We start from the raw sequence: 26,371 nt of genomic DNA, 5'->3' as shown, positions 1-26,371 counted from the left end.
CACCCTTTTCCATGCAACCATCCCTCTCCCAATTTTTTATGTCCATTACTTTCCATAATTTGTATGCTGTCATAGGTTTGATCATATCTCCAGCTCTTACAAATGTGGGCACTCAAACCCTGAAGATATTAAGAATGTGTGCATAACCATTAAGCTGTACATTTATGTCACTGTCTACTTGTTATAATGAAATCCAGGATCTTGCAGAAATTATAAATTAGGGGCTGAATTACAGTCAATGACACAGAACTTCCCATAGGCCTAGTGATGTTTTTACTCATTTTTTGAGGTATAGATACATTCATTGTGGTCTGTTTGGTCATGTCTGTCAGACTACCAGTGAAAGAAATCATTACTTAAGTCAGAGGTTTGGTGACCTTGAGGTAGTTATATTAATGGGGGAGCACAAAGGTGCGGCCCTCTGCATACCATTGTGGTGAGGTTTTGTAAAAGCCTTTTCCATGTAAAGGCTGTTCATGAGTAGATTGTTTTCTGTCAAGCTTGGCTAATTATGATTCAATGAAATGGTCAGTGAATGGATGTACCATATCCTTTTTCTTTTTAGATGAGACATAGAATGTAAGATTAGGTGAGATACTACAAGCAAAGATCATGCCATTTCTAGTTATTTTCTACATAAAGATTTTCTGTTTCTTGAAGTTATTTTTATGTCAGTCATTTCATAGGTACTTCTCCTCCTTTTTTATCACTGTTACTTTCCTCCTGTTGAATTCTTCAAGTGTACTGATTACATTCTGACCTGCAGCAACTTGCTTAAAAATACCCCCTGTGTGTGTTTAAGTACATAAAAATGTAATGCTTTTTTAAAAATATTTAAATCTACCATTTTTACAGCAATTCTGCAACAGAAGTTAACATTTTTAAAAAGCTTACTAAAACAGATTGGAGCTGCAAAACATAATTCTGTGTTAAATTTAAATACTGACTATTGAACACTGTAAAAGTCGTTGCTGACATTTTCATTGCTAGGATTTATTGTTTACCGCAGATGGAGTGTTTTTGTCAGTATCACTTCTGCTGGCAGTGAGTAGCCTTTACTGTTAATTGTACGACCTCAGACTACTCTGGCCACAAGCCAAAGTTTAACACTTCATTCATTGCTGCCGAAATCTATTCTAGTGTGCAGATGCCTTCTAATTCTACTGTTCATGAAATTTCATCACAAGCATAAATTCAACGCCCACATTGTTTAAGACAAGCTACTTCACAGCAGAATATTCCTGTGCACCATTTTTTTGTGAAGATGCAGACAATATAAGTGTGAGCAGAGTCTGGTATGTTAGCTACCTGAGTTTTGGGAGGAAGGCCTGGTTGTGTGTGAATAAAATCAGAATATTCCTCTTAAGTTTTTCTTCCCATACCTGTCATCTGTGTTTTGTTGTATATTTTATCTAAAAATGTTAAATGACTGGTATTTCTTTTCTGATGTTCTCTATCTCATATTTACTTTTTATTTGTAGAATCAGCTATTTTTCTTAAGAAGACAGTTCTTTGTCATTTTGTATTGTTTCTTTTGACATTTACATGAGTTCACAGACCAGTTCTGTACCTGTTCCTCTTGACAAATTATCATGTCTGACATAATCAGGTTTGGGTTTGGCTTATTTAATCTCATTTATATTGCATTGTGCTTTTTGCCCTTCACAGCACCATAAGACTCAGCAAACCGTTGTTGCTAAAAATGCATGGTAAGATTTTATTTTTGCTTTTTTATTCTCTCGGATGTATGTGTTTCAGTTTTTCCTTAGGGAGAAGGAAGTTAATGAAAGCTGTAGGGAGAAGTAAAGACGTATGGCTCCCTGTTTCATCCTCACTTCAGAGGAATTTCATTTCATATATCGTCCATGTAGGTTGACTAGGATTTGAGGTTTTATTTTAGGGTTATCTAGAGCACAAGGCAGTGACATATAATGCTTAGAACACCATCTAATGGAAATTAGAGTGCGTCTGAATCTAAATTGACAGCTTTCCAAGTTACTGTCTTAACCACTCCGCTATTCTATTGTTTTTGCTTTTTTTAAATTTCCATTTCTCATGCTCACTGTGTAACAATGTGTACTTACCACCACATAAGAAGAATGTCAAGCGAATTTCAACCACTGATGACTTATTATTTAAGCATCATTTAATTACTCATAGTAGAAGACAAAGACCGGTTTCATTTTTCAGTGCCACTGTGACCAAACTCTGATGGAACAAAGATCACTTGCCTTACCAAATTAACATCTGAATACTTCATCTTCCTCAGTATCTTGCTCATATGAGAGGGAAACATTGTATCTGTCTGTTTGACTGCTGTTTATGGTTTTGAGCTGATTTTCTCCAACATGCGACTGGGTGGTGGGGTGATAAAGTGAAATGTTCTGTGACATTTTGTAGCAATAGTGGAGTGAACTTGTAGACAGTGCCAAACACTGAAAAAAATAATGTTTAGTAGCATATCAGTTGTTGATTAAGTGATCACAATCACTTAATAGCTTGTAAATTAACTGTCAAGCTCTCCATTGTTTTAAGGTAGTTAAACTATCTTTAAAACAGCAGGACATACAGAGAGTTTATGTGCTGTGCTTAAGCAATCACTATTGTAATCACTTATTTATAGCTTAAAAGCTGTCAAACTGTTCTTGCAAAAAAGTTTTGCAGCTTGCAAATTGTCATGTCATTAACTGACTGCTTAATAGGGGGTGGGTCGCTAATCAAATAGTTGCATTACCCAATATACCAAATTCCCTTATTACAAATCTGGCACCATGTTTCATGAACGTTTGAAACTGCTCTGATGTGAAATGTGTTTGCCAGTTAAAGTTTGCTAATTGTATTATTTTGTCTGAATACTGTCCTCAGAACAGAAATACATTTCCCTGAGGTAGTAGATTCTATGAAGATTGCATCAAGTAATTTTAATGAACATCTAATTCTGTGATGAATATGTTCTCCATAAATAGGCTTGCAAAGACAAGACTTTTCCCAGGATGCAGTGGGGCTGGTTATATTCTATACCATCAGGACTGTATCTGACAGTGGGAGAAGTCGTCATTCAGCTGTGGTCTGCCACCTATGACTTCCCTGTCAAGGACTTTGTTCTTGTCATGCCCTTCAAAGGTTGGCTCCACCTCTTAGTATGCAGTTTTATGTGACTCACCATTCCAGAGATATGCAGTAATGTGCACTGAGGCACAATTAACTGTTTATCCCATGCTGCATAGGCAAGGCCTAGTTCTTTACCTCTTTTAGGCCACCCTTTTGCTCCCTGTTCATGCACTTTGGACAGCACAGGGCAATTTTAGACCTTTTCTCTCTCTCGAAATGTAAATATTGGTGACAGGCAAGTGTGTCACTAAAAAGATAAATCTCTAATGCATCATCATTGCTTATTTACCATATATTCTTTATTCCTGTTGTCATGTAAAGGTACTCCTAAAACAGGGACCAGTAACAAAGTCCATCTGCAATCATTTGAGAAAGGCCTTTTTCATATTGGATATCAGCACCAGTAGGTGAAGATCAGTTTCCAGTGTGACCATTTCTGCATACAGATACTTGTGGAACTTTCATACTCCCTGTACTAGACTAAGGTCTACTTGGTCGGTCTGGACATAATTTCATTAAAGAGCTTGACACAAAAGCAGTGGGCCTTTCTATGACATCTTGGAAATAGTGCAGCAAAATACCACCAGTTCTATAAGGTAAAACATTTTGTTTATTTTTTCCATTTGTTAATTGGGTGGGCTGGTTAGAGATCCATTTTGAGCCATGACTTAGGCTAAAATTATATTATAATTACAGTTAATACAGTGAATTACATTTATGAAGTAAATGTACATAATTCAAATGGTGCTTACCTAGACATTATAAGGTCAAAGTGTATCAGTATCCTGTCCAGTGTCATTATGTGCTTTGTTGCCTTGAAGCTCCATTTGTAACAGTTCATCCATTGTCACACTGAGACTTTCTGTAATAAAAGACTGTATGAGTATAACTCTACTGCAATATTTTTCAAAACTCTACAACAACAATAATTCAAGGGTTCATTGTCGGATTACTTTTGTGAATCTGTTTTTGGCCATGGTGCTTTTAACACAGCCTCCACTTCATTTAGTGATTTCTACTGCCCATCCATTAATCTGTTATCTGATAACCCACCTTAATCTTTACATTGCCATGGGATGTTTTCTGCAGCCCCTTTCTGATATTAATAAGCCCATACAGTACTTTTTCTTTGAAGAATTCACCCTTGTATGGACTGACTGTGACTCAATATTCACTTAGCAGGTCTAGAACTCATTTTAGCTTATTCATATGTTTGTTGTCACAGGATATATGACATTCTTTGAATAGTAACTCCACGAATGCGGTCTCCTAGATCCCAGCTCCCTAAAATATAATGTCTTTACACTGAGATCACACCCGTGCAAGCTATTCTTTGATCCTTGTCAGGTATTTCTCTGTTTCCAATGGTTGTAAGACTGTGGACTAATATATAAAGAAGGGGAGGTTTTGGGTTATGGAGAGGCTAGCACACATACAAAATATTTTAATACAGTTATCACCCTAAACATTTTTTGGGAGGGGTTATGATTTTCAGTTATCTAGCTTATTTTTTTTAGGTGGTTACAGTTTTCGGCCTCATAGGGCATCCCTTTTGTCATTATTATCTGTCACAAGCATGTTATCCCCATAGAGATGGGCATTTACAGTTCTATGTAGCAGTTGGTGTATTGCTTTCTGTAATGTGACAGTGTAAATAATCTGTTATACCTCATTAGCCCTTTATTTTTGTTATTGGTCAGTAAGGTTTTTTTTTTTTTTGAAGTTTTATAAACTTTGTAAAGATGACCTTGCATCACACTAGTCTTTATAATGTTCCCATTTATGGATAATGAATATATCTTCTTTCCTGGGTAGCAGGAATTGTGTGGTACATTATCTTGGATTCCCAGAACCATTAAAGTACACAGATATATGCAACTTGTGCCATTCTATTTTAGACAATATTCCTACACTTTTTAGCCTGTACTGCTCCATTTCAGTTTTAAGCCTTCTCTGTACTACCATTTAGAACTTCTTCACACCCCTCACCCTTAAATTCCAATTCCTCATCTCTTCTTACCCCCTTAGAGCACAGTCCCCTATTTTAATTAAACCCTGTTCAACTTAACTGTTACAGAATATGCCTTTTTAAAACTAGCTCCAGCCACCTGCAATGATTTACCCTCTGAATTATTATTATTATTATTAGATTACTATCTTCTTATTTAACCTGCAAATCAGCCTTATTTTCTCAATTCTCTGATACTACAGGCTGCAGCTGCTTTCCCACTTAAATACCTTCTATTGACTTCATCTTCTCACTGACTGTGTATAGCAATTTATTTATATCTGGCATTTTTATTTTTATCGCCATCTTCTGAACATCTTCCATCAACTATATTCTTGAATATACAGTTTCCATCATGAGGTCAGTTTTATTTATTCATATGTTGCTTATCTCACTGCACTTGAGTGTATTTTGTATTTCTTGAATTCTCTTGCACCATGAATCCTTTTGCCATTGGCACTGTTTGTACAGTTATACATATCTTGTTTTTCCTGTGATAAGTTACTCTGTATTGTATTATTGAGCCAACTGCTTGAGTCATAATTGAAAAGGGTCCTTGGATCAGTCACTTACATGAAACATTTTACCTGGGAAAGCCCTTTTTCAAGAATAATCTGGAAGTAATCCCTGCTTAAGTAATTTGCCCAGAGTTGCACAATAGACAAATGGAGGCTGTGAGAATCAAAAACAAAACTGCTACAGTTTCTAGTGCTAGCAAAACATATTCTTAAGCCTCTGTGCTAAACTGCCAGACAAACTGTAAAATAGAAAAGATTAAACAGATGTGGAATAGTACCATCACATTTACAGATGTGGAATAGTACCATCACATTTACAGATGTGGAATAGTACCATCACATTTACAGATGTGGAATAGTACCTTCACATTTACAGATGTGGAATAGTACCTTCACATTTACAGATGTGGAATAGTACCATCACATTTACAGATGTGGAATAGTACCATCACATTTACAGATGTGGAATAGTACCTTCACATTTACAGATGTGGAATAGTACCATCACATTTACAGATGTGGAACAGTACCATCACATTTACAGATGTGGAACAGTACCATCACATTTACAGATGTGGAATAGTACCATCACATTTACAGATGTGGAATAGTACCTTCACATTTACAGATGTAAAATAGTACCATCACATTTACAGATGTAGAATAGTACCATCACATTTACAGATGTGGAACAGTACCATCACATTTACAGATGTGGAACAGTACCATCACATTTACAGATGTGGAATAGTACCTTCACATTTACAGATGTGGAATAGTACCTTCACATTTACAGATGTGGAATAGTACCATCACATTTACAGATGTGGAATAGTACCATCACATTTACAGATGTGGAATAGTACCATCACATTTACAGATGTGGAATAGTACCTTCACATTTACAGATGTGGAATAGTACCTTCACATTTACAGATGTGGAATAGTACCTTCACATTTACAGATGTGGAATAGTACCATCACATTTACAGATGTGGAACAGTACCATCACATTTACAGATGTGGAACAGTACCATCACATTTACAGATGTGGAATAGTACCATCACATTTACAGATGTGGAATAGTACCTTCACATTTACAGATGTAGAATAGTACCATCACATTTACAGATGTAGAATAGTACCATCACATTTACAGATGTAGAATAGTACCATCACATTTACAGATGTGGAATAGTACCATCACATTTACTAGTCATGTGAACATTGGCTGTAGGTGAAGGTCACCGCTGATGTAACACTCTGCCCCATATACAAAAGTGGAGAAAAAGGGGACTGATGCCGATTAACTCTGATGGTGTTATTGTGCAATATTATCTCAAAGGATACATTTGTAAAAAAAAAAAAAATGTGGGAATAAATGTATGCAGTTAGTTTCATCATTCATGTGTCGAGCTCTTTCAGATAACAAGTGAACAATCTTAGTCCATTCTGAGCAGTTTGAAAAGATAAGGGGGAATTCTACCTTGTATACTGTATAAAGAAATATTTCACATTGAAAACCAGGCAAAATATATCACAGACTGCACTTGTATGTGGCCTTATCTGTGGTGGAACTATACTAAAATAACCAGAATGTGAGCCTGTTGGCCATGTGGACAGTATGTCCATTGTGACCGCCACATTTGTTTGTTCTTATCTCCCTGAGGAGCATCATTGCAAGATGCTTTATTATTAGTGTAGATTCCCCTAGTAAAGGATATTAGTGACTACTACTAATTCATAATGCAGAAGAGAAAAGAGACCCTTACAGTGACTGACCTTTAAAAGGGTACAGTGATATGTCAGGGCATCTACACTTTGTATCAGACTGACTTTATGGAAGGTGGGGGTAGGTTTACTTTTTAGTAGTTCTGGCTTTAATGTCTTGGTTATGCACTTTTCATTCATTAATGGTTGCTCAGAATCCATTTAAATTCAACAATTTCTCCACTGTGACAAAATTATTTCCATGCTGGCCAGTTGTATGTACAGTCTTTATAATGTTGTTACTGAGGTCACCTTTTCTGCGCTAATCTTTTTCAAACAGGGGCATCACAACTTTATCCCATAGAAGCACATTTGCCATATGCTACTTACCTTCATGCTTTAAGGGCACCCTCATTTTGACATGATGTGCCACTGTTTTGCCTCTATACGTCTGTTTTACTTTGTTTATTTTAATTTGTTAACCAGGGTAAAGCAATGATCTCAGTGGACCATTTTCATACTCTGTTCTAGCCTGGGGAAAAACAAAACTACAAACTTAGCTATACATTATTTGTTGCCCATTTAAGAAAACATTCATATACTTCTATTTGCTGTTATAAAAATACAAAAAATACTATTTCAAGAATTTCACTTCTTCTTTGTGATTCCTGACTGCCACGTGATTGACAGTGCCAGGACCCCCACTCAGCACCTTTGCTGGTGGCAAACCTACATGACAATATTTTCAGGGTGAGATGTGCTCAACTACATGGGCCATTTCCTGGTGAATATCACCCCCAGGTCTAGTTCTAAGAATGGGGCCTGAAATCCCTGCTCAGAGCATGTTTATAGAACTCTTTAGTTGAACAATCATGGGGTTCATTCTGCATCACCATTTGTCCCTTCTTCTCACTCCATTTTACCAAGGATAACCCTACCAGGAGCATAACGCTTCAGGCACCATAGCTTGGCTGAAGCATTGAGCCTGCATTCATGGAAACCACTAAACCTCTTTCATCCTAAAAAAGACAACCCCCCCCCCAGCATCTCTAAATATACTAACTCTAAGATTGCACAAGCTTCAGGGAGGGGAAAGAAACATATTTATCTCCACTGATCCATGATCTCGCTTTTTTCAGCCATCTTGTTTCAGTGAAGCATTGGAATTACTGAAACTAGTTTGAAGCTATAGAACCCACATAGTTCTATTGCAAAATTATACAGTCACTTCCATCATATTTTTGAATGTGATGATGTTACTAAGGCACTGTTTGACAAAAGTGTTAGTTTCACTTATAGAAACAAATCCAATATGAAAATGTTACTTGAAAAGTCTGGTAGTAAGACCAAAAGGGTGCCACTTACTAGAAGGTGTGGGTCATGTCACTTTTGTCTTTATATTAACACCATTTATATGTTTCTTAAGGGGAATGTTGGGACAAACTGATGTTACCAATGTTTGTACTTGCAAGACATCTAGAGTTGTATATATGACCTCCTTTGAGGCATGTTCAGCCTTCTATATAGGCAAAACTAAAAATGCCTTTTCCAAGCGTATTTATCAGCACTTGTATAGTATTCAGAAGGGTGATTGTAAAAGTGCACTTGCAAGATGCTCCTAATTCAATCAATGCTTTTCCAGTTGTTGATTGGTTGATTTCTTTTTTAGTATGTATTTAAATGAGGGCTGAGCTCTAATGTATTGTCTGAAGAAGTTTATGATTTAACATAAACGAAAAACGCTTAATTTTATTTGTGGTCTTGAGTGTGCCTTCTTTCATCTGTTCCAGTATTTCGTGATTTTTGAAGTGCAGAGATCTATTTATTGTGGCGACTGGGAAACCAGGCTTCTGCACAGAGAAATGTCTTGGCAAATGAAACTTGATGCTTCAAGTTTTCCAGGACTTAATGACAGCGTTTCTGTTATTAGTGAATTAAGGAGGAGAGCTTCTGTTGTTTAAGCTTTAGGTACATTTCTTTAAGGTATTAATTGAAGTTTGTCTTTTATTGGCTGATGCTGATGGGGGTGGGGAAGGTTCACTGTTTTAACTGGCTTCTTAGTTTGGTTCTCTACAGTTCTGAAGTCTGAATAAAATGAAAGCACTTAACTGTGAAATTAGTCTGTTTACATTGAAGAGTACTTTGGTTCTGGCTGTCTAACCAGTGATTTTTTGGTTTTTATTGGATTTTTATTTACTGGTCCTGGTTTTGGTCTGAGTTTTACTTTGGTTCAGAACTCATATTAGGGGTTGCAAGGGTAAAATTCTGGGAAGCTTATGGTAACATAAGCAGATGGCATGCAACAAATTTAGCCGAGGAAGGAGCTGCATCAAAGAAGGAAAGAATAAATGTAGTCAAGAAAAAGAGGAAAAACTTGACAGGAGGAGAAGGTAGCCCTCATATGAATGAGAAGGTACTGATCAGTATTTGATCTAAGAAGGAGGGAAGCACAGAGAGCCAAGGGTTGGTGGGGGAAAAGGTGTAAAAAATGAAAAAGTGGAATACAGTTAGGATAGTAAGGACGTACAATGCAGAAATGAAAAAAAAAAAAAACTTTTCTGAGGGGTGAAGAATAAACAATTATTTTAGATATATAGATAAAAGGAGGAAATGAATGTTGGTTTTAGACACTGCTAGAAGAAAATAGGATGAAGATCGATAGATTTAGCAAGCTAAATACCGAATGTGTCACTATATTCACTGAAAGGAAAACATGGCAGTTGTCAAGCTGGGATGTCACTCAGGAGTTGGGTGAGGATGGGTAGATGGAAGGAGAGCATAATAATGAAGGAAGCAGAAATAGTTGGCAGTACTAAGTGTGTGTGGGGGTAAATGCCAGTAATCAGAGTTGCTACCATTTAGAATGTTGACAGAACTGGAAGAAGTACTGCGTTCTCCTTTAACAACACCATATCACTAGTTCACGGTACCCGGAGAGGTTCTGCTGGATTGGTGGAAGGTATTAGTAGTGCCTTTTCTTAAGTGAATTTCCAAAAATTACCTAGTGAACTACAAGCTACTGAACTTCATGTCAGTCCTTGGAAAGTTAATAGGAACACTTTTCAGGAGTAAGTTGTTTATATTGCTTTCAGAAAACAGTCGTGTGACTGACCATATGCATGGGTTTATGGATGGGAGGGAGTTTAAGTCAAACGTGATATGATATTGTTAGGGAACAACAGAAGTATTTTGAAAAAATGCATTGAATGTAATCTTCCTTGATTTAGCAAGGCCTTTGACAACCTTCCACACAGAATGTATGTGCAAAAGATTAGAAGATAAGGAGCTGAATGCAGCAAAGTATATTAAAAATGGGTATTGAGTGAAAAGTAAGGAATGGGGGTATCAGAGGAAAGGGAAGTGAGCAGTGAGATGTTTCAAGGACCAACTATAAATCCAGTGCTGTTGAATGTACCCGTTGCATATATCAGCAACAGTACTGAGAATATGCTAAATGTAGGGCAGGAATGTAAGAAGAGGTCTTGTGAGAAGGTGCAGGCTGGTGGAAAGAGGATAGGAGGCCAAACCCCCCCCCCCCGATCTTTTGAGAATGACAGAGTGATCAGAGAAATGGCAGTGTGAAATGCAGAGTGGGCAAATGCTTATTTATGCACTTTGCAGTAATCCTTAAGTACAGTGTAGATAAGAAGGTGCTATTACTATGGAGGACTTAAAGGATCTGAATATCTAAATACAAGTGTATCTAAGTACGTAAAACATACCTCCGAGAGTACAGTAAGAAAACAGTCAATGGTTAGCAGAATGCTGGAAATCATAGCTGGAGGAGAGTAACCTAATAATGCTGAAGTCAAAATATCACTGTACAATGCTGTGGTGAGGATAGGCCTGAAATACTTTATTAGAGTGGATGACCGTTTACAGAAAAAAAAATTTAAAATGCTGGAGAAAATACAGAGAAGTGTTGTGAAAATAAGGGTAATACATCGGCTTTACATACTTCGGCAATGATTTTAATTTCATGCTACATACGTGGCTGCCAGGAAAAATAGAAGGACTTGGTATGACAAAAAAAGGAACTGGACTGGTACACAACTGAAGGCTAGAACATAGAGGGTTGTGGTTACAGGGATGATGTCAGGAATACATTGGGTCATAAGAACTCTGGTGTGGATCTATCAGCTTGCATGACTGGTACTAAAAGCAAAATTGGCAATACTTGGCTTGGACCATCAGGATCAGTGCAAGAAGGGAATCATAACAAACATAATTCTATGGGGGTGTATCTTCAGGGAGACAGTCTCCAGAAGCAAAGTGGCAATACTTCCACTCTACAGGACCCTGGTCAGTCCACCTCTTGAGCACTCTGTGAATTTATGAAGATCATATAAACAAAGGGATATTGGGCTTCTTCCTATCCTGAACATATTTCTGGTGGTTTTCCTCTGATATCTTTCCAGAAGCCCAATATCCCTTTGTTTATATGACTGTCTCCCTGAAGATACCATTATACGTCAGTGTTACGTGCCATTAACAACAGCAATCTGTCTAATATGTTTTTCACAATGTGTGGATCACTACTTAGCACTGTTCAGTGTAGAGTATTTTATTTATGCACATAATTTTTCACATCTACCACAGAGCACTGCAGTATTGCAGTGTGCATTGTTTAGCTACTTTACAGACTGCACTGTGAATGCCATATCACTAGCTTTTTAGTATAGTATCATTTGCCTCATAATATACACCTCATCAAAGTGTATTTTGTCTCAAACTTTTTGTGTTTCTTTAGCTACCCATGTGGAATGTTCATGATATCTCTTTGCAGCTTTCTCACTTCCAAAGTTATATCAGTGTCTTCATAGCTATCTGATATCCTACTCTCCAATGCATTAGTACGCTTGTTTGTTACAGTCCATCTGGTCTTTTGTACAGTACATTGCTTTTTACATTTCAGTCTACTATACATATATATATATATATATATATATATATATATATATATATATCTGTATATCTATATCTATATATATATATATATATATATATATATACACACACACACACACACACACACACACACACACACACACACACACACACACACACACACACACACACACCACTAGTTTACTAGTGTATGGCTGCCAGAAGGATATATACTGCAGCTCTCTTGAAATATTGTCTGAGGCCAGTGTTATGCGCTGCCACACAGGGGTGTAGCCAGAGATTTACATTTTATACTCAAGTGCTCCCACTGAGGCCGCAGTGGTGCAATGGTTAGTATTGTTGCCTCACAGCAAGAGGTTCTCTGGTTCGATTCTTGGCTGGAGTGTCTTCTGTGCGGAGTCTGCATGCCCTCCCCGCGTTCGAATGAAATTAAAGACATGCAGGTAGGTGCGTACGTGTGTGGGTGTGCCTTCCTTGAAGGTTGGGCACTGGGCTGGCAACTTGACACCATAAAAATTTACTGCCAATCATTAGTGGACCGGAGTTCCACTGTGGCGACCCCTAGTCGGGAAACGCTGAAAGACAGTTTTACTCAAGTGCTCCCACTACCAACCTATCACTTTAAAAATGTACCAAACCTCAAAATGCTACCGATATATATATATATATATATATATATATATATATATATATATATATATATATATATATATATATATATATATATCTAGGAAGAGGCATGTTATTTTTAACTCTTACCATTTATATCCATAAAATGCTAATTTTAGAGGTGTATTCCTTTTGCACAAGAATTCCTTGTATACCTCTATACTGCAAATTCACTTACACAGTTCTAAGCATTCTGTGCTTTTTAGTGTTAACATTTCCAAGCGAAGTTCAGAAAACAATGTACTCATTTGAGTACACACTGAGTATGCCTCACTGCACCCTTGCTGCCACATGCACATGTGGTGCTTTTTATTGTCATCACCTCATTTTCCTTTTCTGCATCCATTATCTGGTATATGGGGGGCCCTTTGTCTTTCTGCCTGTGTTGTGTCTCTCTGCATGTGATGTTCATGCTTGCCTTACTTGCATATTTTCCTTTATAAATCTTGTTTCCCTATGTGTGTGTGCCTGTCTATATGCACTTTCATGCGTTATTATGCTTGCTGTCTTAGTGATCTGGGAATGCACCTAAAGTTTTCATTTATATATTTCCTTTGTAGTAGATTACAAGCACGCAACACAGTGAGTAGTTGGGACGCTATATTACTGCACAGACTACTTTTATCTTTTCTTTGTCTTTTCTGGGATGCAGAAAGCAGCCATGAGTCGTACTGTTTTACGCAGAACTGTAACGCAGTGTTCTCACAGTGTTCTTTGCTTAGTGTGCTGACTCCGCCCATGTTTCTCCTTCCCTTTTGACATCAGTTGTCCTCATTTCCTGCCATGAATGCAGCTGCACGCTCTTAAGCAGAAGCTTCTCTGAATCCATTTCAGTATCAGGAAGCTATAGCTTGCTAATTCTACCCACTATAACTTGTGTTGACGTCAGCAGTTTGACCACAAGGCAGACAGTTATAAAGTTAGATGTCATTTACAACCGAATGGTGAGATTTATAAACTCCCAGGATGACACACCACTGAGCATGTGAGTCAATGAAAAGGTTTAGAGGAAGCAAGAAAACAAAATATTGCAGAATTTATATTTAAATGTTAAATATTACAAGTTTACGTTTCAAATTTATTGATTAAAATATGCGTCAGAAATTCAGAATGCATTCAACATGATCCACAATATCAGTCGAGGTTCTCTGCTTCCAGCAGCAAGGTTTCTATAAATATTGAAGTTGCAGTGAAATGAATTACTAAAATGAGCTATCTAATGAAAGTTAGGAGTACAACCATTTAAAATGGAAAAAAGCACAATGACAATATGCTTCAGGAAGAAAGCAGTTCAGTATGCATGCAAGCAGATTCACAGTATTTCATATCATTCACATTATTATTGTTTTTATTAATAATATATACACATGTAGAAGTTTACATTAGTTATTTGTACTATTAACTCTACTTACATGTTGCAGCTAATACTATGCAACTGTCACTTCCATTCTCCACTGTTTTGCTTGTCTGTTCCAGGCACCATTAGAACTTTGTCTGTATTTCTGTCAGTGCTTTTAAAGTGCACTACCATCCACTTTGTGAAGTAATGTTTCCTGATGTTGATCTTAAATATTCCCCTTTCCATCTGTCACCCATGCCCATATGGCCTGCCATTTTCCCATCCTTCTTATTCTGTTCTGTGCTTCCTTTTTCCTGTTATTAGGTGATAGTTCCCCAACCCCTCCCAATAATTAGGTCCCACTTTCTTAAGCACTATTCTTTTCACCAAAGTCCTGTGAGGCATCATTAGAAAAGTCTGCATAGAGTGCTCCCACTGGGTTCCTCCTTACTAACCTTGCTGATGACCCAGTCATGACACTGGATCAAGTTAGATCAACAGGAGCTCTGCTGGATAATGCATGATTCTCCATATCTTTTAAATGTATTTATTTCAATTATTTGTTTGTTAACTGGAGAGGTGGACTGATCTAACAGCCATTTTCAACTATGACCCAGGCCGCAGGTAAATGCAATATATATAATACAATAGGCAGTTAGTATGTTTAACAGTAAATACAAAACAGAACAAAGAGTAAGCGGGAGATTCATGTTTTGAGATACATCATGTTGTTCATATTATTCAACTTGGCTGGCAATATGAAGCCTTCCAAAGGCAGAATATTATGCTACAGCTTTGCCAGTTATCACTGTATCACATGACCACATAATCGGTAAGAAATGTCTTGCTATACAACAGCAGCAAATGTTTCTAGGCAGAAGCTGTGTGGGTGGCAGTCAGGGGACAGACAGGCAAACAGACACAGTAACAGTAATGTGCACTGGCACAGGACAGACAGAAGGCAAAGCAAAGCATGTTTAAGGCTTCCTGGAAGGTGTATTAGACAGATGTGGTTGTACTTCAGTAGCATTTATAGAGCTACAGGAGACACTCTCCACTAGAATCCACCAGCGCATACTGGCCCACACAAAGTGTGAAGTATGTATTCATACACACGTGCATGTATGTGTTGTGAACATGCATAAGTACTGTCAGGAAGGCAGACAGACAGACCCCCCCCACCCCACCCGATACATGAATAAATACTTTCTGAAAGCAGTCACAGAACAGGACAATAAAGGTGCTAGCATTTGAATGAGTTGCCTAGTCCTTTACTAGTGTGTGTGTATCACTGCTATTCATGATTGTAGCCAAATGTGTGCTAGTATAATTGTTTGTGCAGCTGCAGCATTACCTGTCCTTATTATTCTGTCATTATTCTGTCCTGTTCTGCTCATCATATTTAGTCTCAGTGATGTCAGCTTTACTGACTTATTTCACATTTCCTTGTGATATTTTTTATCCTTTCCTTTTGTTCTGTTTTCTGTTACAATCCAGCCTTCTCTGCCTCAGCTGTTTGATTATTTCATTCCCAAACCTTCTACCCTTTTGCACAAATTCTTTCCCTTCTTCGGTGCTTCTTTCACTTCTGTCACTCTACATTTCTATCAACTCATTATCTTATTTACTATTTCACTTGCATTTCATTAGCTTTGTGTCAAATCGTGACACTATTTAGTCTGCCCTTTAAATGCATCCAGCATTTTGCCTACTTGCTGTCCTTCGTTCTCCTTCTTCACCTCCCCATTACTTTGGAATGCTTCCATAGACTGCTACTCCAACACCCTTTCTGGCAGTCCATTTCATGAGTCCACAGCTGTTTATCCCACCAACATTTGCAATGTTTGTGCCCTCTACCCTGTCTTCATCTTTCCTGTTCAAGATGACCCCTTCCTATCCCCTGACATAATGTTATATATCCATATCATGTCCCCATATATCTTCTGGTGTCCACTGCGAAGAGCCCCATCTTTTCTAGTCTCTCTTAATATTCTTTCTCCTACGTCCCACACACAGTATTCTGGTAACTTTCTTCTGAACACCTTAAAACAATCTGATGATGATCTCCTAGTTTGGGCTCCAAATGTGACATAATACTGAAAGTGTGGCCTGATCAGAGCTTACTAGCATGAAAATATTACCTCTGCTTCTGGAATCTGTCTGCCTGAGAATACATTCCACCACAGCGCCATGCGTAAGTTATGTGGCACCTTGTGCATTTCCATAATCTGGCCCCCTGTCAATGCTGAGGAGTAAAAATACAGAACTAGCTCCTTCTGTTATGAAACCAATGAAACTGTTGTGGTCCACTTGCTATAAATTTAACAAGTGGTTTGGTACACTTGCCACATGCAAATCGTTTCAGTTCTGTGCTTCAGCCATGATCACAAATACAGTTTCAGCATTTATTTCTAAGTACCTGTACTGCCTTACCACACATTCGACATCTGCAGTCATGCCCCCTAACACCTTGTACCCGGGTCCACTGCCCCTTCACATTGCGTAATGCACTTCTTACTGCCTGTTGTAGACTTCTCTGGCTGTCCTTGGTATGACACTGATCCAGCATTCTGTATGTCACTACCATTACTCACTTCCTTTGCTTTTCCATGTCCATTTCAGATGTAATGAACATTGCCAGGTTATTTTCCTGCTCCACTGCCATTCCCCCAGATGATACCTCACAAAAAGGCTGATATGGACCAGTGTCAGTACTTTGCATTTGTCTGTGGAAAATCTTAACTCCAACCTTTCTTTCCATGCATCTTCTGCTGATGTACCTCACTTTATATAACCCCTGAAAATTATGATTCATTTTCCTCTTCCTCTGATATGTCTGAAATAATTATAACAAAGAGCATATGACTTGGGGGCAAATCCTGTGTTACTCCACTAGTTGCTTTTCTTTTTCCAGACTTTTTTCTTCTTACTACAAACCTGGTGTCCTACCCTTCATCAACAAAGCAGTCTAATTCCTCAGTCTGGATCCAACGCCTAACCCCTCCTGTGTGGGAGCAAGTCATCGGCCTTAGAGAAGGATGGGTAGACAACATCTGTTGGTGTTACCTGTCAGGTTCTCCAAAAATCCAGCTGTAAAACTGGACCAGTTTTAACTGGCAGCTTCTTGTGGCAATGGATCCATGTTGCTTATTGTCATGGAGATTGCTATTCTCTAGGAAAGCAACTAGCCTTTCCCCAAGGCTTTGTTTCCTGAATTCCCCTATCATCTCTGTTATGTTAATAGATCTTCGGTTTTCTTCATTTCTCCTTCTTCAACCCTCTCCCCCACCCATTGTGAAAAGGCACCAGGCTTGTGTTGTACCTGTGTGCATTGCTACAGTTGTCAGTGGTCTGTTGACAACTTATGCCATAGGATTGGCCAGCTTCTTGAGGACCCTAGGAGGCAGCCCATGCTGTCCTCATGCTTTAACTTTCATTACTGCGGTCATAATCTACTCATCCTCCTCCGTCCTGGTTTCTGTCCACTGCTCTCCCCCATCTGCTCTTCCTCACTCCTGGCATGGCACCCTCTCCTCACATTCCTTCTTGATGACTAAGCTGAAATGTTTATTCAGTACCCATGCTTTTTTTCAAGTTTCCCAAGAACTCCCTCTCATCTTTTCTCATTTTGGCCAGGACATTTCTGCATTTATTTATTTCTGTTCTATAACTAAAGAAACAATGAAACCTTTATTGCCTCTCTTGATCACTTTTGCCAACTCTCCTTCAATTTGCACTTTTGTTGCCTCACTTGTTTGTTGCCCTTCTGGTTGCCTCATTACAATATGCCTTCTCCACATCCTTAGTTCCTCCCTTCCACTTCTTGTGTGCACTATCCTTTGCCTTCCCTTCCTATGTAGTTGTGTGCACTATCCTTTGCCTTCCCTTCCTATGTAGTTGTGTGCACTATCCTTTGCCTTCCCTTCCTGTGTAGCCACAGTATGCTTCTCCTCATTTTTGCCTTTGATCTTATCCTTGTCCATTGTCCTTGGCAGTGCATTCCTGACCCATTTCCATAGTTTATGCTGTAAGCCTGCCCATAGTCCTATAACATCTTTTTTACCCTCTCCTCCTGCTCATCATAACTTTCTCCCATAAAATCTCACACTATTTTCTTTCTCTCGTATTCCTGTCCTTTCTTTCTTCTAGACTACATAGTGGAACGACTACTTTCAGTTAATAGCATCTTCATCAAGTAATTCTTTACTCCTTCTAATTAAGTTAGTAGCTCATCTGGAATTCTATACCATCTGGTATGACCGTGTGCTATTGTCTGAATCCTTTCTGGCACAAGTCTTTATTCAGCTACAGCTTCCTCATTCCCCTGGAGTTCAAAATCCCCCTGTTTACTGTTGTCAGATTTAAGTCCCAAGTCATTAACTCTCTTTCTCCTACCTTACACCTTCACTGTCTCCTCTAGTATCTCATTTTCCTTCCCTGACAAGTTTGGGGACGAGTATGCCTGTACCGACCTGCCTGTATTCCCTTCTTTTCTAGTATAACCATGTGTGCTATCCATAGGTTTTGGTCTTGTCTGCTCCTTTGGTCTAGTACAACCATGTGTGCTATCCATAGGTTTTGGTCTTGTCTGCTCCTTTGGTCTAGTACAACCATGTGTGCTAACCATAGGTTTTGGTCTTGTCTGCTCCTTTGGTCTAGTACAACCATGTGTGCTAACCATAGGTTTTGGTCTTGTCTGCTCCTTTGGTCTAGTATAACCATGTGTGCTAACCATAGGTTTTGGTCTTGTATGCTCCTTTGCCACCAGAATGGGGTTCTGTTGCTCCAGCTTTGTCTTTATATATGTTGGCATCCTTTATGAAGATCACATCTCCATCCTTCTGTTATGTCATTCCCAGGAAACACATACCGAAGCACCTCCATGGTTCACACCTTGTTTGTACTGGCTATTGTCTCTATGATACCAGCTATGTTCACACCCTCCTGCTTCACTGCCACTTACAAGTGCCCCACTCTCCAACTAAAACCCCTTCACTGTATACCACCAAGCTATGTTCTATGCCACACTTGTTTTTTCCCCCTACTATATTCTGCATCCTTTATCCCTTCTTTCACCTGAGTACACACTTCTCTTCTGTTTCTCTTTTGACCACCACATTGCCACTGTGGTCAGAAAGTCCTTCTCTGTGGCATATCTCATTACTAAGAGTTTTGCATCTAGGAAGAAAGAAGTCATGCGCCACACGCGCCAGAGACCTCAACCTCATTACCACAATCAACAGAACAAGCTGCAGGGACAGGTTCATAACCCAGAGACTGCCCATGCGATGGAATAGGCTTTGTATACATGTCAAGTGGAGTGCCTCACTGGCCCTCTTCAAGAAAAATCTTGATGAGTGGATGGGAAACAGAAAATTCACCTCGGGGATCACTCCAGTGGTTCTCCTCGACAGAGGCTCTGGGAACTAAGGTCGGGTGGCACGATGCCAGGGTAATCATTTGGGCTAGGCTTGTAAAAGGCTCCAGGGCCATTAGCCTCTTACACACCTATAAACCTATCCCCCCACCATCTTTTGTCCTAGATTAAAGGTACACTCATTGAGATGGACCTTTCTAACCTGGCTTGGAGAACCACTGTTTCTTGTGGACTAAGATGCAGCCTTTCATTGGCATGAAGCTGCTCTCTCTGCCAAGTCTCTCCCCATCCATCTACCAGTCTAAACATCCAGTGGTGTGCCTAGCATATGTGACACCTGGAGCAGAAATTATTTTTTAACACCACCCCATGCCCAGCCCCACGGAGATTTATTTCTAACATCTCCTCCTCTATGACAGTTATTTTTAGTAAAAATCTTGAAATGAAACAAAATGGCCAGCAAGGAGCAATCTAGGAGCAGTGATCAAATCCCTAAAAGACTCAGCCATTCTGCAGGAAGGCTTGTCCCAAACAAATAACTGCTGCCAGAATCATGGACTAAAGCTATATATCAAAAATGCATCATTGGCTCCTTTGGAAGGTGCAACACTGACAACACACCCATAAGAGCTTTGGATAGATAGATAGAGATACACACACACACACACACACACACACACACACACACACATATATATATATATATATATATATATATATATATAGAGAGAGAGAGAGAGAGAGAGAATGCTGCATATTTCATGTAAATGCAAAGTAGTTATTTATAGGCAGACTATAAGGTAAGCAAACGATACGATATTAACTTGAAGAACAAACATATTAGGCAAATACAAGAACATTTTGTAAAATTAGGGACAGTTTCAAATGTGTTTCATACAATATTCAAATTTATTTCGCACAAATGCATATCATCCTTTAATGCCTGACTTTAAACTGGGAACCAGTTATTTCATGAACAACACAGCTAGCCACCCCTCCCAAGGGAAAAAAAAACATGAATAGTCCAATTTATTTTGCATAAATCCGCACTAGCCAGCCCTTAATACCACACTTAAGCTGAGCAAATGAAGAGGATAAATTCCCAATTTCAGTTTCACACAAATGAACATTAGCCATCCTTTAAAATAATATGAAAAGGACAAATTTACTGCCACCCCCCCAAAAGCATAAATATTCAGATTTATTCACACAGCTGTACCTTAATGGTGGAATTTAAACTGACCAAGTGAAAAGGACAAGTTACATTCATCCACTCACAACTCACCAACCCTCCCCCAAAAAGGATAAACATATTCCAATTTATTAACACAAACATTCACTTGCCAGCCTTAACAGCAAAATTTAAGTTGAGCAAGTGAAAGGGCTAGTTACTTTAATCCACAGCACAGCTGGGTACCTCCCACTCCACCAAAACAAAAAGAGGACAGAAAGGTACAATGAAATAAACATAAATATCGAATTTCAGAATATTTAAACAAGTACACACACACACACACACACACACACACACACACACACACACACACACACACACACACACACACACACACACACACACACACATGCCAAACTTTAAAATATTTAAACAAATGCAAACACACACACTAGCCTAGCCACCATCCCTTTCTCCAAAAATAAGAAAGAAAATCTGGTTATAGTCACATTAAAAAAATGCTTACCTTCAGTCCAGTAGTCCACAACGCCCTGGCTGAATTTAATCCAATTCATCAGGTTCAGTTAAAAAAAAAAAAAAAAACTTTTCCACTGTAAAACTCTCTACTGCATTGTACTACTGTACAAGTGGAAGGCTGCTGTTAATTTTAAAAATAATCATGGTTCTCTCTGGTCTGGTTTGTAGTTCCTTCTGAGTTTCCTTCAGTCATGTACCACTTTTCATGCATGGAGACACTAATGCCTACAAGAGGAAAAAACAAAGAGTTCACTTCAGAGCCGGATCATGGTCAAATGGGGCCTAGCAAGGTAATGGACTGCCCCCCCCCCAGCATCCTCCCACAGTCATTCCAGTGTTTCATTGAATTGAAATTGGGAATTTACATAAACATTGTTCAAACTTCTCAGTGTGCATACTTTTTTCTTTACTTTTACAATGATTACAGATATTTGGATTTAATTTAAAACTTTTATTTCAAATTTTATAGCAAAAACAGATAGTTGCTAAAAAAAAGTCTCACAATGACAACAGACTTAAAATTAACAGTACACTTTTCTGCCCTTATAGGTTCATAGATGTGTACTAGGCAATGGCCATGGAGCCTTTACTACCCTAGCCCATAGGATTACCCTGGCATCATGCCACCCAACCTTAGTTCCTAGTACCTCTGTTGAGTAGAGCCACTGGAGTGATCCCCGGGGTGAATTTTCTATTTCCCATCCACTCATCAAGATTTCTCTTGAAGAGGGCCAGTGTGGTGCTCTGCTTGATATGTATGGGAAGTCTATTCCATAGCTTGGGCAGTCTCTGGGTTATGAACCTGCCCCTCCAGCATGTTCTTTTGATTGTGGTAATGAGGTTGAGGTCTCTGGAGCACGTGGTGTGGAGTGATTGGGATTTCTTTAGATGTAGCATTTCTAATAGAGCTGGGTCAAATATGGCTTTGTAAGTCAAGCAGAGATCGCCGCTAAGTAGGCAATATGAGAGAGAGAATATTTGGGGGGTTTTGAGTCTATCCATGTAGGAGAAGTGTTTAAGGCCTAGGATCCTCTTTGTGAGTTACTTTTGCAGCCTCTCCAGTTGTTGCAGGTGTCTAGTGAGGTACATGCCAAATGGGGCATTGTACTCAATGATTGCCCTAATGAGGGGAGAGTAGAGGGAGACAATGGCCTCTTTCTTCCTGGATGCAAAACCCTTAGTAATGAGATGTGCCACATAGAAGGAATTTCTGACTGCAGTGGCAATGTGGTGGTCAAAAGAGAGGTTGCTGTCAACCTGTGTTCCCAGATCTCTTATAACGCTTTTTGTGTTCAGTGGACTACCATCGATGTGGTAATTCAAGGGAACTGGGTTTTTCCCAAGGGGGATGACGACACATTGTTTGGCATTGAGCTTAAGGCTGCGGTTCTGACACCAGTCATTGATCTCAGTGAGGCCTTTCTGTAGGATGTCAACATCACTTGGGGAGTTAATAATAGCTCCCAACTTGCAATCATCTGTGAACTTTGTCAGCCAGAGTCCCTTCGTGTTGGCCTGGACTTCAGAGAAGTAGATACCAAACAGGAGAGGACCCAGGACCGAACTCTGTGGGACTCCACTCATGACTGGTTGTCAGTCTGACTTGGAGTCAGCTACTTTCACACTGTGGGTTCTATCTGTGAGCCAGTTTGCAACCCACCTAGTGATATAGGGGTTGATGCCAAGCTTAGGGAGTTTTTCTATGATTCCTGAGTGGGAAATGATATCAAAGACCTTGGCCAGATCAAAGTAGGCTGTATGAACCACCTTGCCTTCATCCACAGATCTGATGATTGACTCAAAGAAGTCGACCAAGTTGAGCAGGCATGATCTACTCTTCACAAAACCAAACTGTCTAGGATTCAGAGTTTGGAGATTTCCTATATCCTTGTTTATTAGGTCCATGATGATGCGTTCCATAGCTTTGCATATCAGACTCATCAGGCTAATGGGGTAATATTTCCCAGAGTCTGTAGTCACTCTTCCTTTGTGGAGAGGGATGACTGTAGCAATGCGCCATTCATTAGAGACAAAGCCTGAGGTGAGGCTGTGATTAAACAGGGCACACAGGTGAGGTGCCAGTTCACTCTGTAGTTCATGAAGAACATAGCCATAGATATTGTCAGGTCCCATAGAAGCTGTATTCTTAGCCTTAGACAGTGCTGTTTTAACCTGTGCAGCAGTAATACTGGGTACCTGGCAATCTACTGGAATTGTGATTGGTCCTTTGGGGGAGAGAGACTGATAAAGTTGGCACTAAATCTGTCAGCCAGTATATTGGAGGTACCATTGTGCAGTAGCTCAGAACAAATCTGAGTATTGCCGTGGAGATTCTTTACATAACTATAGAAGGCCTTGTGGTTGTATTTACTATCTGCTGCAATTTTGTTTTCATAGCTAGCTTTAGAGGATTTGATGAGGGATCTCAACCTTTTGTTGAGGCTGATAAGGGAGTTTTTCCAGTCTTCAGATGTCACCTTATTCCACATCAGTTTCTTCCTTCTGTTGTAGAGTTTGTTCATGGCAGGGGACCACCAGATTGGCTTTCTTTTTTTTTTTTTTTTTTTTTGAGGAGAGCGTTTTGGTTCTATTGGGTATGGCGAGATCCATGTATTTGCGTACATGTTCATACAGTGCATTGGTGTATGATTCGGTGGTCATGCAACTATTGTCCATTTGCAAGTGAAGTTAGCCACCTCTGTTTTAGGAGCCCAAAGTTAGCATTGGAGAAGTATTTCATGGTTGTTACCTTTGTGGGGTGGGGTGGGAGGGATGTGGATTTCCAAGGTGATTAGTTTGTGGTCAGATCTAACCAGGGAAGAGTTGACTATTGGTGTAGAAAAACTCATATTCATTCAAATGGCATTGAAACCCACATTCAAATAAAAATGGCATTGAAACCCACATTCAAATAAAATACATCTGGCCAAAGGTGGATAAAGTTTACCTTTAGGCTGTTTTCAAACCATAGGCCTTTTGCACACATTTTTAGGAACATGGAAATATGTGTTCTTTGAGTCACCTTCCTGATTATATTAAATTATTTTCCTTATATAATATAGTGCCCTTTGTTAGAGTGTGTTTTAAATTTGTAGTTTTGAACATTTGATCTGTAAGCAAAGAAACAAAATGTATGATCCGATAATGACAAAACTGCCCATTTCAGAACACTTCAATCATAAAAGGCCACTCAAACTTCTGTCATTACAATCCACCAATATCAGTCAATATGCACAATCTCTGCAGAAGTAAATGCCACCTGAATAATTCCACATTAAAGAGATATGTAACTAATGAAGATGTCGCTGCTAGCAAACAACTTTATATTTCAGTGTTTCATCTACAAATTCAGTGCCTGCTCCTCTTGAAGAACAAATTGCCTATGTTACATTTAAAACAAAATTGTAAGCTGGTAATATTGCAATAGGGAATGGATGGCAAACTAACAACAGGCTCATAGTTACTAGGCATCTCATCCAAAGGAGGACACCCTTAGGATTGCAGCAGCCCCATGCCCTCCCCCTTAAATTACAACACAGTGTCAGCAATTCATCTAAATGATGTGGGTGTAGAGCCCACAGCCTTCTGCATCAAAAGCAAGTATGCTACCTGTTGTGCTATGACCATTTGTTAAACAAAACAGTTGCACATTGAAAACAGACTTAGCATGAGTAGCAGTAAACTTCTCTTCCCTTGCAACTCACAATTCCTTGAAAATGCACCAACATTCAGTTTGGTAGTTGGCATAGAGGATTCAGGCTCCTGTTTCATGTAACCAAGGTACAGGGTTTGAGCCTGAAAAAAATGAATTAACCCAGTATCCCTAACTGGGACATTTTACACACACACACACACACACACACACACACACACACACACACACACACACACACACACACACACACACACACGTGGAAACGCTCCTTAACAGAGGTAGGTCACATTACCTAATCCCTATTGAATAAGAAGTGGCAGCAAGGCAAGTGTTGTATTTAAATTCTGCATGCAGAGTTTATAAGCAATAGTATGTGTGTGTGTGTGTGTGTGTGTGTGTGTGTGTGTGTGTGTGTGCGCATGTGCATGCAGGGACATGCATATGCAAAGAGCTTCTTTAAAGAATGTACTTCTTCCTTAAAGGCTACGGTTCTGGCATCAAAGGCTGCACTCCCCTATTGTTTACACCCAGAGGGGAGCACACCCTCTGTCCCCACATTAGTAGGCCTCTGTCAATATCTACTGCCTTCCCCACTACTGCAGCCAGTTGTCATGCTCTGTGGTCCTCTACTTTCTCACTGGTATCTTCTGGCAAAATTTCTAATAAATATTATGTTCAGCCCCCAGCTATGTTTTCCTTCTAATATGCTCCTAGTCCAGCTTGCCTTTACCTCATCTATCTTATCCAGCAGTTCTTTTATGCCAACATACACATGGCATGCATTCTGTCTTCCTCCTTGGTAACCAGTTTGGTCACCTGTACCCAGTTGTAGAGCTGGTTTCCTAGCTTCCTTGCCAAGACTCTTAATACCTTTGGCCATTGAATCTCCATTAAAAAAATCCTGTTCTCTGTCCTCACATTGGCCATTGTTTTTCAGCACCTTCACTTCCAGCCCCATGCCACTACCTCTCCTATATGCAATCTTATCTTAGGTTCTACCACCCCCAAAGCTCCTTGTGCTGGTTGCCTCCCTGTCTGTGTTGCATCTGATCCCTATCCTATTGTTCCTTCATGGCCTCCCTACTGCTCTGTCCTTTTTATCAGTGAAGGGAGTAATATATTATAATATGTAATATATTGCAATTTTTAGTAATATAACTAGTTACTTTTTCAAAATAGTTTTGAAGTAATAGTAATATATTACTTTTTTAGTAACTAGTAACTTAAATGTGTGTTACTTTTGAATTACTGTTGCTTAAACCAATGTTTCTCAATGTGGGTGATATTGTCCCCTAAAGAGCAATGAAAAACTTCCGGGGGCCCTGAACAGTATGGATAGTAATCAGATGTTAGGCGGCAATAGG

General features: G+C 39.2%; 1 long non-coding RNA gene across 1 annotated transcript in view; it reads right to left on the bottom strand.

The window, feature by feature from the left end:
* The window catches only part of LOC122809276, a 63,789-nt gene extending 42,092 nt beyond the window's left edge, over positions 1–21,697 (bottom strand). Inside the window, exons 1-2 of the long non-coding RNA XR_006365883.1 lie at positions 21,342–21,697; positions 3,864–3,973 (exon numbers count right to left, since the gene is read on the bottom strand). This is a non-coding gene — a long non-coding RNA (uncharacterized LOC122809276). The remainder of the gene's footprint in view (positions 1–3,863; positions 3,974–21,341) is intronic.
* Between the last annotated feature and the right edge of the window lie 4,674 nt (positions 21,698–26,371).

Source organism: Protopterus annectens, chromosome 8.part0 (genome assembly GCF_019279795.1).
Source record: "Protopterus annectens isolate FY-2018-M chromosome 8.part0, PAN1.0, whole genome shotgun sequence".
Classification (NCBI taxonomy): domain Eukaryota; kingdom Metazoa; phylum Chordata; order Ceratodontiformes; family Protopteridae; genus Protopterus; species Protopterus annectens.
This window is presented reverse-complemented; position numbering and strand designations above follow the sequence as displayed.